At 42.7% G+C, this 20,550-nt stretch overlaps 1 long non-coding RNA gene across 1 annotated transcript in view; it reads right to left on the bottom strand.

The window, feature by feature from the left end:
- The window catches only part of LOC125711338 (uncharacterized), a 40,292-nt gene extending 20,003 nt beyond the window's left edge, over nucleotides 1-20,289 (bottom strand). Inside the window, exons 1-2 of the long non-coding RNA XR_007382998.1 lie at nucleotides 20,259-20,289; nucleotides 14,306-14,449 (exon numbers count right to left, since the gene is read on the bottom strand). This is a non-coding gene — a long non-coding RNA (uncharacterized LOC125711338). The remainder of the gene's footprint in view (nucleotides 1-14,305; nucleotides 14,450-20,258) is intronic.
- Between the last annotated feature and the right edge of the window lie 261 nt (nucleotides 20,290-20,550).

The raw sequence follows: 20,550 nt of genomic DNA, 5'->3' as shown, positions 1-20,550 counted from the left end.
GTCAGCGTAACTTCTGAAGTCATGACTAAACTAATTTCCAGCTCTGCCTTCAGTTTCATCTGTTAAATTAAATTAGGAACTAAACTAAACTAGGAGGGGAATATAGTCAAGCTACTTAAGTAGCCGAATTTTGTGTATCCACTAGAGGGCAGCCACACATAGATTCCCTTATGAATGGTTCTGATGCTTCCGGAAAGCACTGCACAGAGACCCAGGTATGCCAGTGAGGAACGGATAAAGAGCAGACGGATCCAAATACTAGCTGTAATATATAGTATTTTCAATGAATTTAAACAAATTAATATAACAGTGTCAGAGTGTCAGATCCATGTGACTTTTTATGATTGAAGAACTTTGAAAGCCTGAATATAACTGAGGAGGCCCACGGACCCCATTATGTGTGAAACATCATTGTGGTGCTGAGAGAAACACAGGACTGCTGATAAGACCCAGATGAAGTGAATTACCTGACTTTGCACCCGCCCCCCCCAGGATACCCCCACCCCTGTCATACAGACACCTTCCTAACGGACCTCATGATTTGTGCTGATCCACACATATGAAAAGGACCTATTGCAGTGACATTTTAAAACTGTATAAAACATAATAAAGACTGAAACAAAGGCCTGAGGTCAGACCCTCTGTATGTAGCACACAGTGTTTCTGCAGAGTCTCACACTCACATGCTGTATGACGACTTTTCTGCTTTTCAGAATAAGTCTGATTTCACTGCTCTTTGCTCATTTGCAATATGAGGAAGTAACAGTTTAGAAAAGAACTAGACTTATTTGATTAATTTGTTTGTAGTTTAAATTCTGTGAGCATGAATGATTCACTGTGAAGACCAGCTATCAATAATTTTGCTATGAAATCATGTTTCTAAAATGATAAGATTCTAGATGAAATCAAAATATTTATTCCTGGTAAGAGCAGGACAACAGCAGCATCAAACTGTTTTCCTTTTAACAGACAAGAAATAGACAGGAAATGCATCAGTGCACAAACAGTTTATGAAAATCAAAGATAGATGGATGATTTTTAAAACATTTAAAACCCACAAAAAGGGAGGCAGTGAGGTTAAGGAGAGTCAGGGAGTGTCAGTCTCCACAGATCTGAGGTCAGCGATACACACATAAGGCTCCTCTGATGCTCCTCTTCATCCTCTTCTTCACTGATGGGCCTCCAGGTGAGGATCACTTACTCTGGGACTCCACCATTCAGCGTAGTTAAGATGAAGATACATTTTGCACAATATACTTACTACATCTGTTTGTTTATATTCATATTGTTCCATGAAGTTTGATCACTTCCCGATTATAGTCTGTGGTGGTAGCATGTTGACCGACTGATTTTAGAATTGACTGCAGTCTTCTTTGTGTCCACTATGTGGCAGCAGTATAAAGGAAATATCTTATTCTGTCACAGCTGCTGGTGTGTGTAAAAATTCACATACTCTGATAACAAGTAATTCTGCCTCCAACTGTTTGTCAGGGATCTGGGCAGGAATGAATTACATGCCGACTGTACATACAACAGAGATAGGCTCCTGGGAGAACTTTGCCAGAAGTTGAAACACGACTAAGAATGACACTGATACAGAGTACTCAGCTGTTTGGTTGAAACTAAATCTTGGTCTGGATTTTTACATTCTGGACCTGAACTACCCACTGCTGCACTGACCCCCACCTTCTTCTTTTTTTTCCCTTTGTCCTGTCCGGCAGCTTTAGCAGAATCATGGTCTGAATGCACTGCTGTGACAAACATGTTTGCTTTACCATGAGGGGTTCTATAAACTCTGTATAGGCCTCTCATGTTGATCGATTTCATTTTTTAAATTTAAAAAATTTATTTATTTCATTTTTAGGCGGCATGGTGATGCAGTGGGTGAGCTGGCCGAAGAGGATGGACAGATTAGGAGGGAAAAAAAGAAGGAAAAAGAAGAAAGCAGCAAGTGAGATGAAATGAAAGTTTTTAGCGGGTGTCTCTAACTTTGCTCTGCCATTGCATGCACACCACTTCCAGGGCCAGCCTTGCTCTCACGCTGATATACTGTCAGATTATGCACATCTTATATGTTGTTTTAACCCTTAGCGTATTAGTAAAGGCTGTTTTGTACTTACTTGATGTGATGGTCCACTTTACTGTGGCCTTGAGCCACATTAGAAATTTATTTCTGATATATTTAACTTAATCCTCATTTTTCTTTTGCCCATGAGCACGAAACAGCTAAATAATTAGCATGATGCAGAAGTTATTCTCAGACAGGCACTTAATCTAAAAAGCAGAAATGTCATCATACACGATGTGAGGGTGAGACTGCAGACACACTGTGTGCTGCATACAGAGGGTCTGACCTCAGGCCTTTGTGTCAGTTGTTATTATGTTTGATTTGTGATTCTCACCTGGAGGCCCATCAGCGGATGAAGAGGAGCATCAGAGGAGCCTTATGTGTGTCTCACTGACCTCAGATCTGCGCAGACTGGCACTTACTTCCTGATTCTCCATAACTTTGCTGTTTCTCTGTCTTTATCTGTTACTCAGGAGTCCTGAAGTCCAATGAAAAATCCGCTTTCTCTTGTCTATTTGGCTGATACAAGTTCTGCTCACTTCTGCTTGGGTTGCATGGATCACCAGCCACTTGTCACCAACTAACAGACCACAGCCTACCTGACCAATGTCATAACTGGTGCACCTAGGTATAAAATTTAGTCTCACTGTCTCCAAAAAAGGTCACTGTCTGGAACCCCATGGAACCACATTTTTGATTCCTTAGGCAATTTTTACACTATGTGACAAACAAAAACAACACACAAGTTTGTCTCAACACAGGCTCCATAGTCAAGAAAGCACAGCAGCACCTCTACTTTCAGCGGAAGCTGAGAAAAGTCCATCTCCCATCCTCACAACATTTTACTGGGGAACTACTGAGAGCATCCTGAGCAGCTGCATCACGGTCTGATTTGGGAACTGCCTCGCCTCAGATCATAAGACCAGCGGATAGTGAGGATAGCTGAGAAGATTATTAGAGTCTCTCTCCCCTCCATCATGGACATTCACATCACACGCTCCATCCGCAAAGCCACCAACATTGTGGATGACCGCACCCACCCCTCACATAATCTTTTCACTCTGGCATCTGGAAAAGCATTCAGGCCTCCACAACCAGACTCAGAAACATGGCGCCTGACTACTGAACTCTCAGGGACTGATCTGATACCACACACAACACACACACACACACAGCTGTGTAATTATATCTTCGTGGGGACTCTCCATTCATTTCTATGGGGAAAACTGTAATCCCAACATGACAACTTTAACCCCTAACCTTAACCATATGTAACCAAACCAAATACAAGACTTTTGGCATTTTTAGTTTTTTGACTGTATGTACAGATCTTTATGAGTACCTGAAAATGCCCCCCAAAACATCAAAATAACAGGTTTTTGTCACATTGTGGGGGACATTTGGTCCCCACAATGTAATATACACCTAATCCACACACACACACAGAGTAGGTATTTGAATCTTTGTGGGGATTCTCCATTCATTTGTATGGGCGTAACCCCAATCCTAACTATGGCAACCTTAAACATTGCAGTAGTTACCAAGCAGTAACAGTAAGCAACCTAATAAAATGCAAGACTTTTTGAATTATTCCTTTGGCTGCATTCAAAGAATTTAATAAAATTCAGTATCTTCTTACTTTCGGGACCGAAAACATGTCCCTACAAAGTCAAAATAACATGTTTTTATAGCACTATGTACATAACCACCCACCCAAACGCGCGCGCACACACACACAAAAAGGCCTACCTACAGTATACGCTCCATAGATTCCTGAATGAAATATCTGTAAAGCAGTTATTATGGCATGGCGTTTGGTTTGAACATGCAGTTTTTAAGAATATTGCGCTAATTCTAAACGAAAGACTGCACTAATTCTAAAATGGCTATATAAGAACTTTATTTACCATTAAATAAATTATAAATCAAACCAAAATTTAGTCTCTCAAAAAACTTGTATATGACATATCATTGTTCACATTATGAGAAATTAAAAACAACAGGACACAGAATGTGAATAACAAGAACTATAGTGTTCTTTCTCAAAAGCGGACCTACCAACGTGGCTAATATGCTAATTCCGTTCGTCAGCTAAGGAAAAAAAACAGCGGGGCACCCCAAACATCGCGGTATTACGCATTACCGTAATACTGCATAGCAAAGACATTGTGTCATAAAAAAATTACAGTCAGTATTTATAGACAGAACTGCGTGGTTTCCCATTGACAAGTAGATACATTGTTTACGGGCTTGAAGGCGGTTAGATCAACAAATCCAATCACGCCCAGCCAGAACAAGCACGAGCTAAACATACTACTTTTTATTGGTTCACCTTCAAATTCGTCCCGCCCTGACAATTAATTCTCGTTTTCATTCGTTGAAAATGGCGTCAGTACACATCTTCATCCTTTCGACCAATGAAAAATTTCGCTGGTTTCCATAGAAACAAAATCAGTGCAGTTTGAACATAAACTTTCTGACAGAGCGATGGCGCAGCGGTGAGAAGCATCTCTTCGTATGTTTCTTGCTATTTCTTCAGATTATGTTTTGTTAGCATAGTTAATTATATATTTCATTGTATGTCGTGATATAGTTCATGCAAATATTGCCGCAAAATATAATTGAAATATATTTAAAATTAGTAGCTTAAACTGTAGATGCTGTGGCCATTTTTCGTAATGTGATTGTTTATATTTAAATTGTAAGAGAAAATAATTGTGTTAAACTTAAAAACAACAAGCCTTATGGTTGATATGATTGGTTTTACTCATCCGGTCTGTCGTAATGCGTTTCATCTGAAGATGTTATTCTGAAAAGAGCCCCTATACGTTTACTTTTTAAATGTCCCATGTTGTTGAAGTAAAATTAACCGTTTGCTGGGTTCATTACCATGGCGATGTTATAACGTACCGAAGCAGCGTCCTGATTTCGCCAGCGTTACTGTATAGGTTGTGAAACAGTTTTAGCAATTTGGCCGCTTCTATCGGAGTAGCCTCGATGCCACGAGCAGCTAATGAAGGCTCTATCCCTTTCCATAGGCATCCTTGGTGAATAGCATTTAGCAAATGTCTGGAGTACGTTGAAAATATAGTGTCTAGTTTGGCTTTGAGAGTATCACAGACGGCTAGTTAATTATGTTAACCAGAATGAAAATTCCGAAAGCTGTTTCCTGGACCAACGACCAGCACTGGGGAGCCTGGGACCTGTGGGACGAGGTGATCGACTGGGGAGAGAGGAAAGGTTTGGAGGAGTGCTCACCAGCGACACCCCCCACTGTCCAGGCTGGGGAGGTTATGGGGGGACTGGGAGGTGTGACGGACTGGTGTAAGGGAGGGGAGGGTGTGAGAGTGATAGGCAATGCTGGCATTGTTTCTGAGACTCTTCAGAGAGGAAACTGGCGGTGTAGAGATAGATGTGGGTCTGGTATAGATAGAAGATGTAGAAGTGGTGGAAAATTAATATTAAAGTTGAGCTTGTAGAGCTCTTGACACAGAGAAGAGCCAAAATACAAGGAAGATGAAGCTGTTGTTCTTCTGCTGCTGTTTGGGGAACATTAAATGTTTGAAACAGTATCAAAGATAATGAATTAAGTGTGATAAATTTTGAGATGTATAGTGGAATGTTTATTAATAATTGTTAATGTGGCGCCCCTGAACCCCCTCGGTTGGCCGCCCCTGCCGGTTGTGTGGGGTCGGGGATGAGGACTAATCGGGGCCAGTCGGGGATCTGGCCCCGGTGCCGGGGGGGCCCACTCCTGCACGCCCTTATTGCTCTCCTGGGCCGGACACCACATTTCATACAACACTAGAGCTTTGAGGGGCAGTGGGGAGGTTTTACTTGCACATTAGACAGCACATGACACTAGGGCTGAGGAGGTGGGTTTAGGCAGGTGGGGCACTGCCGTCTGCCAGTGGTGGGGTGCCCGTGCCTCGACTGTTCACCAGCTTTTTGCACTTTAGTTATATACACAGTCCATGCTACATTAGGGCCTTGGGGTGCAGGGAGGGGGATGGGGGACTCTGCCATCTGCCAGTGGTGGGGCCCTCATACTCGAACTGCACCCACTAATTTTAATGTATTGTAGACATAAACACACAAGTCTCTCACACATGTACATGCACACTTCACATTAACATGGGACGGGGAATCAGTGGGGGCTGAGAGGTCCCCCCTAACTCTCTGTCTCTGGCCCTGCGCGTGTGGGGTGGCCCGGCAGGTAGAAGACGGCCCTGGCCGGTGTGGGCCGTCTCCTCTTGTGGGCTGCGGGCTGGGTGGTCCTTGGCTCTGCTGCGCCGTGGTGGGGCCCTGGCAGGCGGTCCGGGGTATCTAGGGATGCTCTGAGCCCTTCTAGGCGAATTGTAGGGTTCGGTCTGGGCTGGGCGGGGGGTCTGCCGCTCCCCAGTTGACGCAGGTCCGCTCCTGGGTGGTGGGGGGGGGGTTGCACTTTGTTTGTATGGGTCTCCCTTAGATCATCCTGCAGTGTCGGGGAGGGGGGGGACGTGCCGGGTCGCTACAGTGGGCGGTGATCCGTCCTGCCGGGGAGCGGGCTGGGGGGACCGTCCGCCAGGGGAGTGTTCCCAGTTGATGGGGCCCTTTGGCCCTGGACCCGCTTCCCTAGGTGGAGGGCTTGCGGGAGGGACTGGGGGGCTCGCTGTCTGTCCCCCCTCTGCGGACCTCCTTTTACAGGGGTTGGGCCCCCCTTAGTCCCTCGTGGGCTCCCTCTCGGGTTGGGCGGGTGGTTGTCTTGTGGACATATGGCCATAGGCCGTGTGTTTCTTATGGTTGTTTGTACTCTGTATTCCCCTACACTTTATTTTCTCCATCCCACCATTACATCTCCAGCCCGCTGTTCCAGGGAAAAGCCACCTGCCAATCATCCTTGGAGCAGCAGCCATTCTCAGGATCTCCTACATCACAGATCACCTAATAAACACAGGACCTGTCGACGACTGGAGAAAAGGAGAAACGCTGAAGCACACTGGGCATTTTGGAAGCATTTCATCATAATAAATTACCTTTGCCTTTACAGTTTCTGTGTACAGTTTCATTATAGTAAATTGCACTTAGTTGTGATTACTCAGTTACAAAGACAATGGGTCACTCTATAATGGGTGATGGTATGCTTTTAGCTGTGCTTCCACAGGTTGTATCTGCCTTAGTAAATGACTAAATGTCTTTTTCACAAATGATTTTGATTATGTTTGTAGAATTAAATTAAAGGTAAACCTGTACATTGGTTAAAATAACATCTGACTGCTACAATAATACATCATACAGCGTTTTTTGTACTAATGTGCTACCTTGAGACATTCAGGTTGTATAATGAACAATTTTAATAAGAATTGTGTTAAGTAATTAACTTTCAAAATCTATCAATACCATGCAAAAGTGTAAAGTCAAATTTATGAGATACTTATTACAATAAACGGAAGTAGTCTGTACCCATTTAAAGAGGCTTTACATCATACAGCTTCTTATACTGGTCTGGTTGGTGGGTATAAAGGATCTATTAGAAATCTTCCTCCTCCAAATGTATCATATCATTTCATGAGTTTTGGTAGAGTGGGGGTAGCAGGATAATAATAGGATTTACTGGTTATTTTTAAACAAAGAGGAAGTACACAGTCCAACCAGGTACTATATTGAAATGCTAACAAGTTTTTAAATATTTTTATTCAAGTGACTTTAAGTCTGGATAATTTTTTTAATGGTTGGAAACATGTGTATTACTGTAAATTAAATAATTAAACTTCTGAAATGGCCGCTCAGTGCAGGAGGAGGCTGCAAACCTGAAGAGGCACACAACCGTATGGGTGGGGCAGGGGATCAATGGTGTGAGGTAGAGGACCAGGGCAGTGGGATTGCAGTGGCAGAAGGGCAACCGTGTGGTCATCATGGGCTCCTCCAATGGCAGCTTCAGGTAAGTCGCTCTGGTAAACCCCGTTAGACTCTAGTGAAGTGAGTGAGGCTGCAGCGCAACACTGGAGGGGACACATGTGGGCTCAGGGGCCCATGTGACTGTAGCAGAGGAAGGGATCTCTAGCTGATGTGGAGGTACAGGCCCAGTGGCAGTAAGGGGTGGGCAGTCAGCTGCAGAGACTGCGGGGCCAGCGGCCCCACTGTACACATGGACCGCAGGGAATCTCAGCATGTTGTGACCAAAGTCCAGCACACATGCCGTGCTCCGGGGGAAATTCAGGCCCAGGATGGAGGGATCGAGCATGTCAGCCATCCACATAGTTACTATTCACAACTAAACCCCCCATGTCAAAAGGGAACAACCCCGTCCCTCTTAAAGGGGCCAGGTCACCAGTCATTGTTCTCACCTGCACCAATGTCAGTTCTAGACAGTGTCTGGTCTCACCAGGGTTGCAGTGGAACCTGTATGGACTAGGGCAGTACATGCGACTCACATCACTATGGTGGGTATGTGACAGAAGTTGCCTCTGTGAGTCCAATCCGTAGTCACCACCTCTGCAGCAGGTGGCAGCAGGGCCACCTCCCCGGTGTCACCAAGGAAGTTCCGGAAATTAACCTTGTTGGCCCACATCTTCCCGGCTATGCGTGCCCTTGGCGGAACCCTGGGTGGCGGTGAACTTGGGACACTGTCTGAGGATTGAGGGGTGGGGGGGGGTGCTGCTGCCTGTCAGCCTACAGGCAGTCTGCATCCAGGAAGTAAACCTGAGGGCCTGGGTCCTCCAAGCCCTTTGGCGTTTACAGCTTGGTTGATTTCTCCCGCCTCGTTCCCCGCCACCTCGCTGCCCACAATTTCTCTCTCCAAAGCCAGTTCCAGGGCCTCGTCTAGGGACGCAGAGGGGTTGACTGTGTCTGAATGTGAGCTATCTGGGGTTAAGTGTCTAGATAAACTGATCCCTGGCCAGTTCACTCTGTACTGATAGAGCCATGTGAGCACAGACACGCCTACACAACCCCTTGATATCATTAAGCAGGATGCAGAGAGACTCATTTGACTCAATCCCTGCACCTATTGTTTAACTGAGAGGGCAGAAGTCCTCACACTGCCCACAGCGATTCTGCAGGGTACTGACCAGTGTCTCATCCAGGGGCTCAAGCAACCAGCAGTGTACACCTCAGAAAAGCATGTGTGACAACCCTGAGGACCTGCTTGCATACCACAATGGTATCCCATCTCCCCTTGCTCTTTGAAGGGGTACAACCCATCCAGTATAGTTATCACTGGGCTATCACAATGTCATCACAATACTAAAGACTGAAACAAAGCCGTGAGGTCAGACCCTCTGTATACAGCACACAGTCTCACCCTCACATCCTGTATGACCACATTTCTGCTGTTCACATGGCAATTCTCCAGCTTCCTTTGCCCTACAATGGACTGACGAGCTGTTGAAGGTCTACCTCACTTTACACTTTGCCCATGTCTTGTGTGTATACCCTGTCCGATCCTAACGTGTATTTAGTGTGTGTAAATCTCTCACTGCATCTGCATTTCGCAGTTCAGCTTCTGACAACATTGTGTTTCCCATCTGTGTATTTGGGTTCGGTGCTTGTTGGGTGCCTGTCGTGGTCCTTCTATTTACAATTGTACGCAGGGCATGCTGGGATATGCGCCCCGCCGGTGTTACACTAGTATAAAAAAAGGAATCTGGTCGAGTTTGTTCATTGACCAAATTTTGTTTTTGCGAACCAAATTGTTTGTAGGCCAAAGCATTTGTGAACTGCAAGCACTACTGTACTAATGATAAATTGGTATGAAAAAATGGAGACAATTTCTGAGACACCAGAGCGATCCGTGAACTGTAATATTTATCTAATCAATAACACAGTAAAAATACACATTAGCGCCAATTCATCTTCTTTATTCATCATGAATATTTTAATTCATTAATGCAGGAGTCTGTGATAAATCGCTATCAGCATTTGGTTTATAATGGCCAATTAATGATAACTAAAAAGAAACAGAGAGACTGAAGACACAACTTTCAACCATGATATGAGTGCTGTTGCTGCATAATTTGTCCACCAGGGGTCACAGCGCAACCCCCATCTCGGCAAGATGGATGACTTGAAATATGTTTCTATATCAAGTTGAATTATTTTTATTTCTATAGCACATTTAAAAACAATCTATGTTGTGCCAAAGTGCTGTAGGTCAAAATAATATAAATATATAGTAAAAGTAGAGACATTGGCCAATGTTACACAATGTTACACAAAAAATAATCAGAAGCAGACTGTGGTTTATTGCCAAGTAGGTTGACCCTACAAGGAATTCTTTTTGGTATAATGGTGCTCCATGGAAAAACAAGACTAAGCAACAACCAAGTTCAAAAAACAGTGCAAAAGTTATACAATAATCTAGTAATAAATATAAAATCACTATAAATGTTAAATACATGATGTGCAAAGCAGAATAGTCTGATTAAATAGATAAATAAAATGTGTTCCTGTGTGTGCAGGGTCAGTACAGAGATGCATCTAATAAGAAGCGGTGTAAGGCTGAATTAGCTCCGAGACGGACTGGGGACCTATGCCATGTATCGCCTTAGAAAGAAATAAGAAATCTTTAAACTGTATTCTCAGAAATTCTCAAAACTTAACAGGTAGCCAATGCAATGCAGCCAACACAGGGGAAATTTGGTGTCTATTTTTTGTTGAGAGCCTGGTAGCACCGTTTTGAACAAGGTGTAGTCAGAATAAAGATGCTTCTGGTAAACCTGGGTACAGAGAACGGCAGTAACCCAATCAGGATAAAAGCAGGAGTAACTCTCCAGGTCTTTGGCTGAAAGGTGTGGTTTAAGCCAGGCTATTGAACTCAGCTGACAGAAACACCCCTTCACAACAGCATTTATTTGTTTATCAAACTCAGTGATGAATCAAAGATGACACCAAGATTTTTAGTATGTGACTGGAAGTTTTCTGAATGAGGCCCTAATTGTTCTCTGAGATCATGAACAGTGACCAAAACTCATTACCTCTGTCTTGTTTTCATTAATCTGGACGAAAGTCATTGCTGTCCTGTTCTTAATATCCTCCAGACAGTTAGAAAGGGCCACCAGAGAGCAGCAGTCACCAGGTTTTAATGGCAGATAGAGCTGCGTATCACCAGCATAGCAATGATATTTTACATAATAACGTTCACAAATAGAGCCCAAAGGAAGCATGTATAGAGGGAATATGAGAGGGCCTGTATCACAGGACTGGATATGTTTACAAGTAAGGCCATAGTACTTAAGGGGTGTGGCCATCCCACACAGTGACAAGCCCATTCATTCACCTCATCTAGGCCTTTTACTAGGGATTTAAGGTCCTGGTTTTCCTCTCAGACCCTAGAACACACTGCCAGGCTCAGATTCCCGATACCCACATCCTGCTGAAGCCCTTCCCAAGATCAGACACTAGTTTTGTTTTCCTTGTTCTTATAGTAAAATGATGGTCTTTGACTTTTATACATCATCACTGTTCTGTTAATTACACATGACCTAATCTAAGTATTACACAAACCAAGCATAATTACTTAGAGATGTCATGAGATGAAAAATCCTTATTCAGTTATTCAATTATTTTCCCCACAGGTGCTGACAGTGTGTCTACAGTGAAATGGGCCTCTGTACAGAGAGGATGATCTGTAACAATCCCATGTTCCTATGGTGACAGATATAAAACTCATGTGAAATACTGGTGCAGAGGGTATAATGTGAGGTCATGTACTCCCATAGTACACACTGACTCTCCACTGGAGGGTAAAGTGTGAGTCAGAGATGATCCTGACCAGCGAGTCTTCACTGTGACCATCAACAATCTGACAGCTGAGGACTCCGATCGGTACTGGTGTGGTGTGAAGATCAGTGGAGCCTCTCTGATCAGGTTAATCTGTCAGTCACTGATGGTAAGATGTCTGTACTGCAGACTGTAGCCAATGAGATGCACAGTATGTAACATGTCACTGAGTCAAAAAGGAAGGACCTTAACACAAACACTGATGGAAAAAATGTTTTAATATTTTAAAAATCTGCATTTTAATTTAATTCAATATGATAAACGAGACTTGGAAGAAGTAACAGTGTCAGCTAAATCGGGCGACTTCATGAGGTTAAATATGATAAGCAATATGTTAAAAAATGTCAGTTTATTGGCCAAACATTTACATACAGTATGTATGTTGTAATGGGCTGATATTCATAAACATTTCATTGCTGTGCAAATCGTTGAGTGTTTTACCTGTGTGTTGAAGTCCTCCAGGGTTGTCAGTGGACAAACAGGAGGTGACGGGTGTGGATGGAGACAGTGTCAGTGTTACTATGGAAACAACAAAAGACAAAGGATGTGGTGTAAGATTGGGGGCTCCTGTGCATCAGAGAGATCAGTGAGTTTGCATGGGAGGCCTGTCCTGATCAGGGATGACACAGAAAATAAAACCTTCATTGTGACAATGAGTGGGCTGGAGAGGAAGGACACTGGCTGGTATTGGTGTGCTGCTGGAATCCTGCAGATTCCAGTTCATATTACTGTTAAACATAAGTAATTGATTTAAATCCATCCATCCATCCATCCATTTTCCAAACCGCTTATCCTATTGGGTCGCGGGGGGTCCGGAGCCTATCCCGGAATCAATGGGCACGAGGCAGGGAACAACCCAGGATGGGGGGCCAGCCCATCGCAGTGATTTAAATCTGCCTGTGAATTATTTATGCTTGAATATAAATAGATACATACTAATCAACCCAGCAGTTTCACTCACGAAGGGGTTTGTGCTTCTTTGTGGGGATAATCCCCTATTTATCAGCTGTTGTGAAACAGAGTTATTTATTGTGATTATTGTTTCAATGATAGTGGCACGGTGGTCCAGTAGGCGGCGCTGTTGCTTCACGCCTCCATGTTTAGGGGTTTGAATCTGGCTTCTGCTCTGTCTGTGTGGAGTCTGCATGTTCTCCACATGCTGTGTGGGTTTCCTCCAACAATCCAAAAACGCACAGTCAGGCTAATTGGTGTCTTTAATATTGAATGTGTATCTTCTAGTTTATGATCAGTCTGTAATATGACAAAAATCACAGCATTTTCCACAGACATACAGCCAGTCACTTGTTATGTATACAAATCCAGACAAATCCATGTAGCTTGCAACATAATTCAGGCATTTTTTCATCTTTGTGAGGATGAATTGTTACTAATGGTGTGCAGACTGACTAACATGTCTGTAGGTGGTTTTTCATTGCAGCGTAGACCAGTGTTACAGTTGTACTCTGTAATATCTGTTCCAGTGCTGCATCCATCCATTGTCTGAAACTGCTTGTCTAACTCAGGGTCCCTATGGGCGCAAGGCAGGGAACGTCCCATGACAGGGTGCCAACCCATTGCAGGACACGCTCACACTCCATTCCCTCGCACAAGCACATCTACCGGCAATTTGACAACTCCAATTAGCCTCAGCATGTTTTTGGACTGTGGGGGGAAATCAGAGTCCCTGGAGGAAACCCCACAATGACACAGGGGGAGCATGCAAACTCCATACACACGGAACTCCAGCGAAGACTTGAGTACACGTGCCAGAGGAGTGAGGCGACAGTGCAAACCCTGCTTTTTATTAACTATCCTTTCTCCTGTTTCCACTGCTCTCCTTTTCTCTGCACATGATGAAGAAGGAGGGGATAATGAAAAACGGAGGTAAGCATTCAGCAGCATTTACAGTAGTGTGGGGGTCCAGCTAGCAGCATTTACCTGATCACACAGTAATGGGAAACTGTCATTTTAATTTTAAGGGAAAAAAATATTTTTTATTTCATTTTCTTAATAATAAACTTGAGATCCCATCCCATCCAGGGTGAGCCCTTGCCTTCTGCCCTGTGCTGCTGGGGAATGACTGCAGGCCTGTTTTCACAAAATAGTGTAACATGTTGTGTGATAATCTCTAGCTATTTTCATGCTCTTTGTTAATGTCTCCTGTTCCTCACATGTGTCCTGTGTAATAGTACAGATGTGGCTGTACCGTGTTTCTATAAAGCATGTAAAACTTTACTGTTCACATCCACCCTCTTATTCAGCTCTTTGGTCCAGCTGGCTCTGTATGTAGGACTGAGCTGATCGGTGCTGCTGTCGATTATCAAGGTGGTTTTACTTCAGTCAGAACAGATTCACTGTTTTGTTCTTCAGGTTTAAATGTGATATGTGTGACTGACAGACACACTGGTGTATTATATGTCTCACAGGTGGGAGCAGGTTCTGGATGCTGTACTGAAAGCTGGGACTGGTGTGTTTTACCTGATTTGCACCATCATCACCATTCAGCTGCACTGGACCTCCTGTAGAAAGCGGGAACCAATCAGAGAGAAGCAGAGGGTCTCCCTGGATCAGAGGAAGCTGGCAGAGGAGATGACCTTCGTGGAGCAGAATGAGTCAGACGAGCTGTAAAATAAACGGTTATGCTAACTGCAGTGAGGCCTCTCTCACTCGGCCCTGCTCAGTCTGTACAGTCATAGCATGAGAGTCAGTTAAACAGAGGGGATGATTATCTGCTGGCAACCTGTACAACCACGTATTGGCCACTTATTCACAAGTGCTTTGCTGCCACCTGCTGGTTAATGTTTAATAATCGTTATCTTGTGAAGGTAAGACTGGTTTTTATTAAATTGTCTCTTGATTCTGAAAAAATATGGTACTATGCAAAAGTCTTGGGCCATCAAAGAAAACGTTTAATGCTATTTAATTGGGTTGTGTATATTTGCTCAGAACAAAAACACAATTATCATAAAAATATATGCAAATCAAAAGTGACACAATAAAAACTAACAAGAATTTCTTCTTTTCTCCATAAAGTTACTGATGCCTTGTTGGATCGCTAGATGAACCACGCTTTGGATCCTAAACCTCTCCTCAGGGGCATCCCAGCCATTCCATGTATTTGTTAAATTCCGCCACCAGCTCACTTAATTAATTAATTTAATTAAACAAATGTTAATGATGCATTGATTAGCCATAGGAGTTGTGTTATAAAAAGATATAGGTCTATTGGATGGTTGTTGCAAATGTTTTACTAACTTTAGAAGAGATTTTGAAATGACTGGGCTGCCACACTTTGACAGACAAAATATTATAATTCTAGACCAAGATGAAGATCATTTGAACATCATTTTCTTCAACAGCCCAAGACTTTTGTACAGTTTTGTATGTGTCTTTTATACTGGTCATAATTTGTTTAAATACATGATTAATAAATTGATACTTTACAAAACATTTCATATTTTTCTGAAATTGGTAATTATTAAAAATGAATTTCACAAACTTAAATGGTTTGGCTGCGATGGGCTGGCCCCCCATCCAGGGTTGTTCCCGTGCCCATTGCTTCCGGGATAGGCTCCGGACCCCCCACGACCCAGTAGGATAAGCGGTTTGGAAAATGGATGGATGGATGGATGGATAAATGGTTTGGAGTTTTTAGGTCACCCCTCCACGTCAGAGCCCACCAATCAGGGACTCTTTAAAAGAGTGATGTAATCGGGAACGCCCACTTTTCAATCTGCGGTACAAATACACCAGCTTGTCTCTGCTAACAACAGCCTGTGCATATCAGTTAAGGAGGAAACAGTACCACATACATATTGGCCAAAATCAAATGAAAATGTAACACACGAAAACAGGACCGCCCACTTATCACTCTGCGTAAAATCACACCAGCTTGTCTCAGCTGACAGCAGCCTCACATATCAGCTAAGGAGGAAGACGGCATATCAAAAGTAAAAAGAAAGACACCATCAAATGAAAATATCCCTGTGTGATCTATTGGTTTCTGCTTTCACTCCCATTAAATGACAGTAAGTCTAGTTGGTGTCCGTGGTGCTGAAAACCTGGATCAGTAAATTCCAAATGAAACTTCTTTACCTGATTTAACTGTAACTCACTTATTTGGTTGGCAATGATGCTTTGTTGAGTCTAGAAAGGCGCAAAGTGGGTTTCAGATAAATTAAATGAAGTAGTTTTGCTTAAAAACCAAAAAGCTTTGAACAATCAGTTCAGCTTTGGACTGTAGTGCTTCACAAAAGTAAAATCCATCCAGTTAAATCTCTTTATCCCCAAGTCAAGAAGATATCAAATGCAGAAGCACATTGTGGGAGATACAAGGTGCAGACACATTAAAAGCACTTTTTTGTGTGAACATTATAAAACAGATTGATGACCAGCCCATCCAGCAGCTTCATCTCTGATTGTACAGAATCCCTTGTCAGCGTAACTTCTGAAGTCATGACTAAACTAATTTCCAGCTCTGCCTTCAGTTTCATCTGTTAAATTAAATTAGGAACTAAACTAAACTAGGAGGGGAATATAGTCAAGCTACTTAAGTAGCCGAATTTTGTGTATCCACTAGAGGGCAGCCACACATAGATTCCCTTATGAATGGTTCTGATGCTTCCGGAAAGCACTGCACAGAGACCCAGGTATGCCAGTGAGGAACGGATAAAGAGCAGACGGATCCAAATACTAGCTGTAATATATAGTATTTTCAATGAATTTAAACAAATTAATATAACAGTGTCAGAGTGTCAGATCCATGTGACTTTTTATGATTGAAGAACTTTGAAAGCCTGAATATAACTGAGGAGGCCCACGGACCCCATTATGTGTGAAACATCATTGTGGTGCTGAGAGAAACACAGGACTGCTGATAAGACCCAGATGAAGTGAATTACCTGACTTTGCCCCCGCCCCCCCCAGGATACCCCCACCCCTGTCATACAGACACCTTCCTAACGGACCTCTTGATTTGTGCTGATCCACACATATGAAAAGGACCTACTGCAGTGACATTTTAAAACTGTATAAAACATAATAAAGACTGAAACAAAGGCCTGAGGTCAGACCCTCTGTATGTAGCACACAGTGTTTCTGCAGAGTCTCACACTCACATCCTGTATGACGACTTTTCTGCTTTTCAGAATAAGTCTGATTTCACTGCTCTTTGCTCATTTGCAATATGAGGAAGTAACAGTTTAGAAAAGAACTAGACTTATTTGATTAATTTGTTTGTAGTTTAAAATCTGTGAGCATGAATGATTCACTGTGAAGACCAGCTATCAATAATTTTGCTATGAAATCATGTTTCTAAAATGATAAGATTCTAGATGAAATCAAAATATTTATTCCTGGTAAGAGCAGGACAACAGCAGCATCAAACTGTTTTCCTTTTAACAGACAAGAAATAGACAGGAAATGCATCAGTGCACAAACAGTTTATGAAAATCAAAGATAGATGGATGATTTTTAAAACATTTAAAACCCACAAAAAGGGAGGCAGTGAGGTTAAGGAGAGTCAGGGAGTGAGTGTCAGTCTCCACAGATCTGAGGTCAGCGATACACACATAAGGCTCCTCTGATGCTCCTCTTCATCCTCTTCTTCACTGATGGGCCTCCAGGTGAGGATCACTTACTCTGGGACTCCACCATTCAGCGTAGTTAAGATGAAGATACATTTTGCACAATATACTTACTACATCTGTTTGTTTATATTCATATTGTTCCATGAAGTTTGATCACTTCCCGATTATAGTCTGTGGTGGTAGCATGTTGACCGACTGATTTTAGAATTGACTGCAGTCTTCTTTGTGTCCACTATGTGGCAGCAGTATAAAGGAAATATCTTATTCTGTCACAGCTGCTGGTGTGTGTAAAAATTCACATACTCTGATAACAAGTAATTCTGCCTCCAACTGTTTGTCAGGGATCTGGGCAGGAATGAATTACATGCCGACTGTACATACAACAGAGATAGGCTCCTGGGAGAACTTTGCCAGAAGTTGAAACACGACTAAGAATGACACTGATACAGAGTACTCAGCTGTTTGGTTGAAACTAAATCTTGGTCTGGATTTTTACATTCTGGACCTGAACTACCCACTGCTGCACTGACCCCCACCTTCTTCTTTTTTTTCCCTTTGTCCTGTCCGGCAGCTTTAGCAGAATCATGGTCTGAATGCACTGCTGTGACAAACATGTTTGCTTTACCATGAGGGGTTCTATAAACTCTGTATAGGCCTCTCATGTTGATCGATTTCATTTTTTAAATTTAAAAAATTTATTTATTTCATTTTTAGGCGGCATGGTGATGCAGTGGGTGAGCTGGCCGAAGAGGATGGACAGATTAGGAGGGAAAAAAAGAAGGAAAAAGAAGAAAGCAGCAAGTGAGATGAAATGAAAGTTTTTAGCGGGTGTCTCTAACTTTGCTCTGCCATTGCATGCACACCACTTCCAGGGCCAGCCTTGCTCTCACGCTGATATACTGTCAGATTATGCACATCTTATATGTTGTTTTAACCCTTAGCGTATTAGTAAAGGCTGTTTTGTACTTACTTGATGTGATGGTCCACTTTACTGTGGCCTTGAGCCACATTAGAAATTTATTTCTGATATATTTAACTTAATCCTCATTTTTCTTTTGCCCATGAGCACGAAACAGCTAAATAATTAGCATGATGCAGAAGTTATTCTCAGACAGGCACTTAATCTAAAAAGCAGAAATGTCATCATACACGATGTGAGGGTGAGACTGCAGACACACTGTGTGCTGCATACAGAGGGTCTGACCTCAGGCCTTTGTGTCAGTTGTTATTATGTTTGATTTGTGATTCTCACCTGGAGGCCCATCAGCGGATGAAGAGGAGCATCAGAGGAGCCTTATGTGTGTCTCACTGACCTCAGATCTGCGCAGACTGGCACTTACTTCCTGATTCTCCATAACTTTGCTGTTTCTCTGTCTTTATCTGTTACTCAGGAGTCCTGAAGTCCAATGAAAAATCCGCTTTCTCCTGTCTATTTGGCTGATACAAGTTCTGCTCACTTCTGCTTGGGTTGCATGGATCACCAGCCACTTGTCACCAACTAACAGACCACAGCCTACCTGACCAATGTCATAACTGGTGCACCTAGGTATAAAATTTAGTCTCACTGTCTCCAAAAAAGGTCACTGTCTGGAACCCCATGGAACCACATTTTTGATTCCTTAGACAAGAGCAAACTGAGCAGCTGCATCACGGTCTGAATTGGGAACTGCCTCGCCTCAGATCATAAGACCAGCGGATAGTGAGGATAGCTGAGAAGATTATTAGAGTCTCTCTCCCCTCCATCATGGACATTCACATCACACGCTCCATCCGCAAAGCCACCAACATTGTGGATGACCGCACCCACCCCTCACATAATCTTTTCACTCTGGCATCTGGAAAAGCATTCAGGCCTCCACAACCAGACTCAGAAACATGGCGCCTGACTACTGAACTCTCAGGGACTGATCTGATACCACACACAACACACACACACATACAGCTGTGTAATCATATCTTCGTGGGGACTCTCCATTCATTTCTATGGGGAAAACTGTAATCCCAACATGACAACTTTAACCCCTACCAACCCCTAACCTTAACCATATGTAACCAAACCAAATACAAGACTTTTGGCATTTTTAGTTTTTTGACTGTATTTACAGATCTTTGTGAGTACCTGAAAATGCCCCCCAAAACATCAAAATAACGGGGTTGTTGTCACATTGTGGGGGACATTTGGTCCCCACAATGTAATATACACCTACTCCACACACACACACACACACACACAGATTAGGTATTTGAATCTTTGTGGGGATTCTCCATTCATTTGTATGGGCGTAACCCCAATCCTAACTATGGCAACCTTAAACATTGCAGTAGTTACCAAGCAGTAACAGTAAGCAACCAAACAAAATGCAAGACTTTTTGAATTATTCATTTGACTGCATTCACAGAATTTAATAAAATTCAGTATCTTACTTTCGGGACCGAAAACATGTCCCTACAAAGTCAAAATAACATGTTTTTATAGCACTATGTACATAACCACCCACCCAAACGCGCGCACACACACACACAAACAGGCCTACCTACAGTATACCCTCCATAGATTCCTGAATGAAATATCTGTAAAGCAGTTATTATGGCATGGCGTTTGGTTTGAACATGCAGTTTTTAAGAATATTGCGCTAATTCTAAACGAAAGACTGCACTAATTCTAAAATGGCTATATAAGAACTTTATTTACCATTAAATAAATTATAAATCAAACCAAAATTTAGTCTCTCAAAAAACTTGTATATGACATATCTTTGTTCACATTATGAGAAATTAAAAACACCAGGACACAGAATGTGAATAACAAGAACTATAGTGTTCTTTCTCAAAAGCGGACCTACCAACGTGGCTAAAATGCTAATTGCGTTCACCAGCTATGGAAAAAAAACAACGGGGCACCCCAAACATCGCGGTATTACGCATTACCGTAATACTGCATAGCAAAGACATAATGTCATAAAAAAATTACAGTCAGTATTTATAGACAGAACTGCGTGGTTTCCCATTGACAAGTAGATACATGGTTTACGGGCTTGAAGGCGGTTAGATCAACAAATCCAATCACGCTCAGCCAAAACAAGCACGAGCTAAACATACTACTATTGATTGGTTCACCTTCAAATTCGTCCCGCC

This window comes from Brienomyrus brachyistius, chromosome 17 (genome assembly GCF_023856365.1).
Source record: "Brienomyrus brachyistius isolate T26 chromosome 17, BBRACH_0.4, whole genome shotgun sequence".
NCBI classification, from domain to species: Eukaryota; Metazoa; Chordata; class Actinopteri; order Osteoglossiformes; family Mormyridae; genus Brienomyrus; species Brienomyrus brachyistius.
Note: the sequence above shows the minus strand (reverse complement) of the source record. Positions and strands in the feature narration are given on the sequence as shown.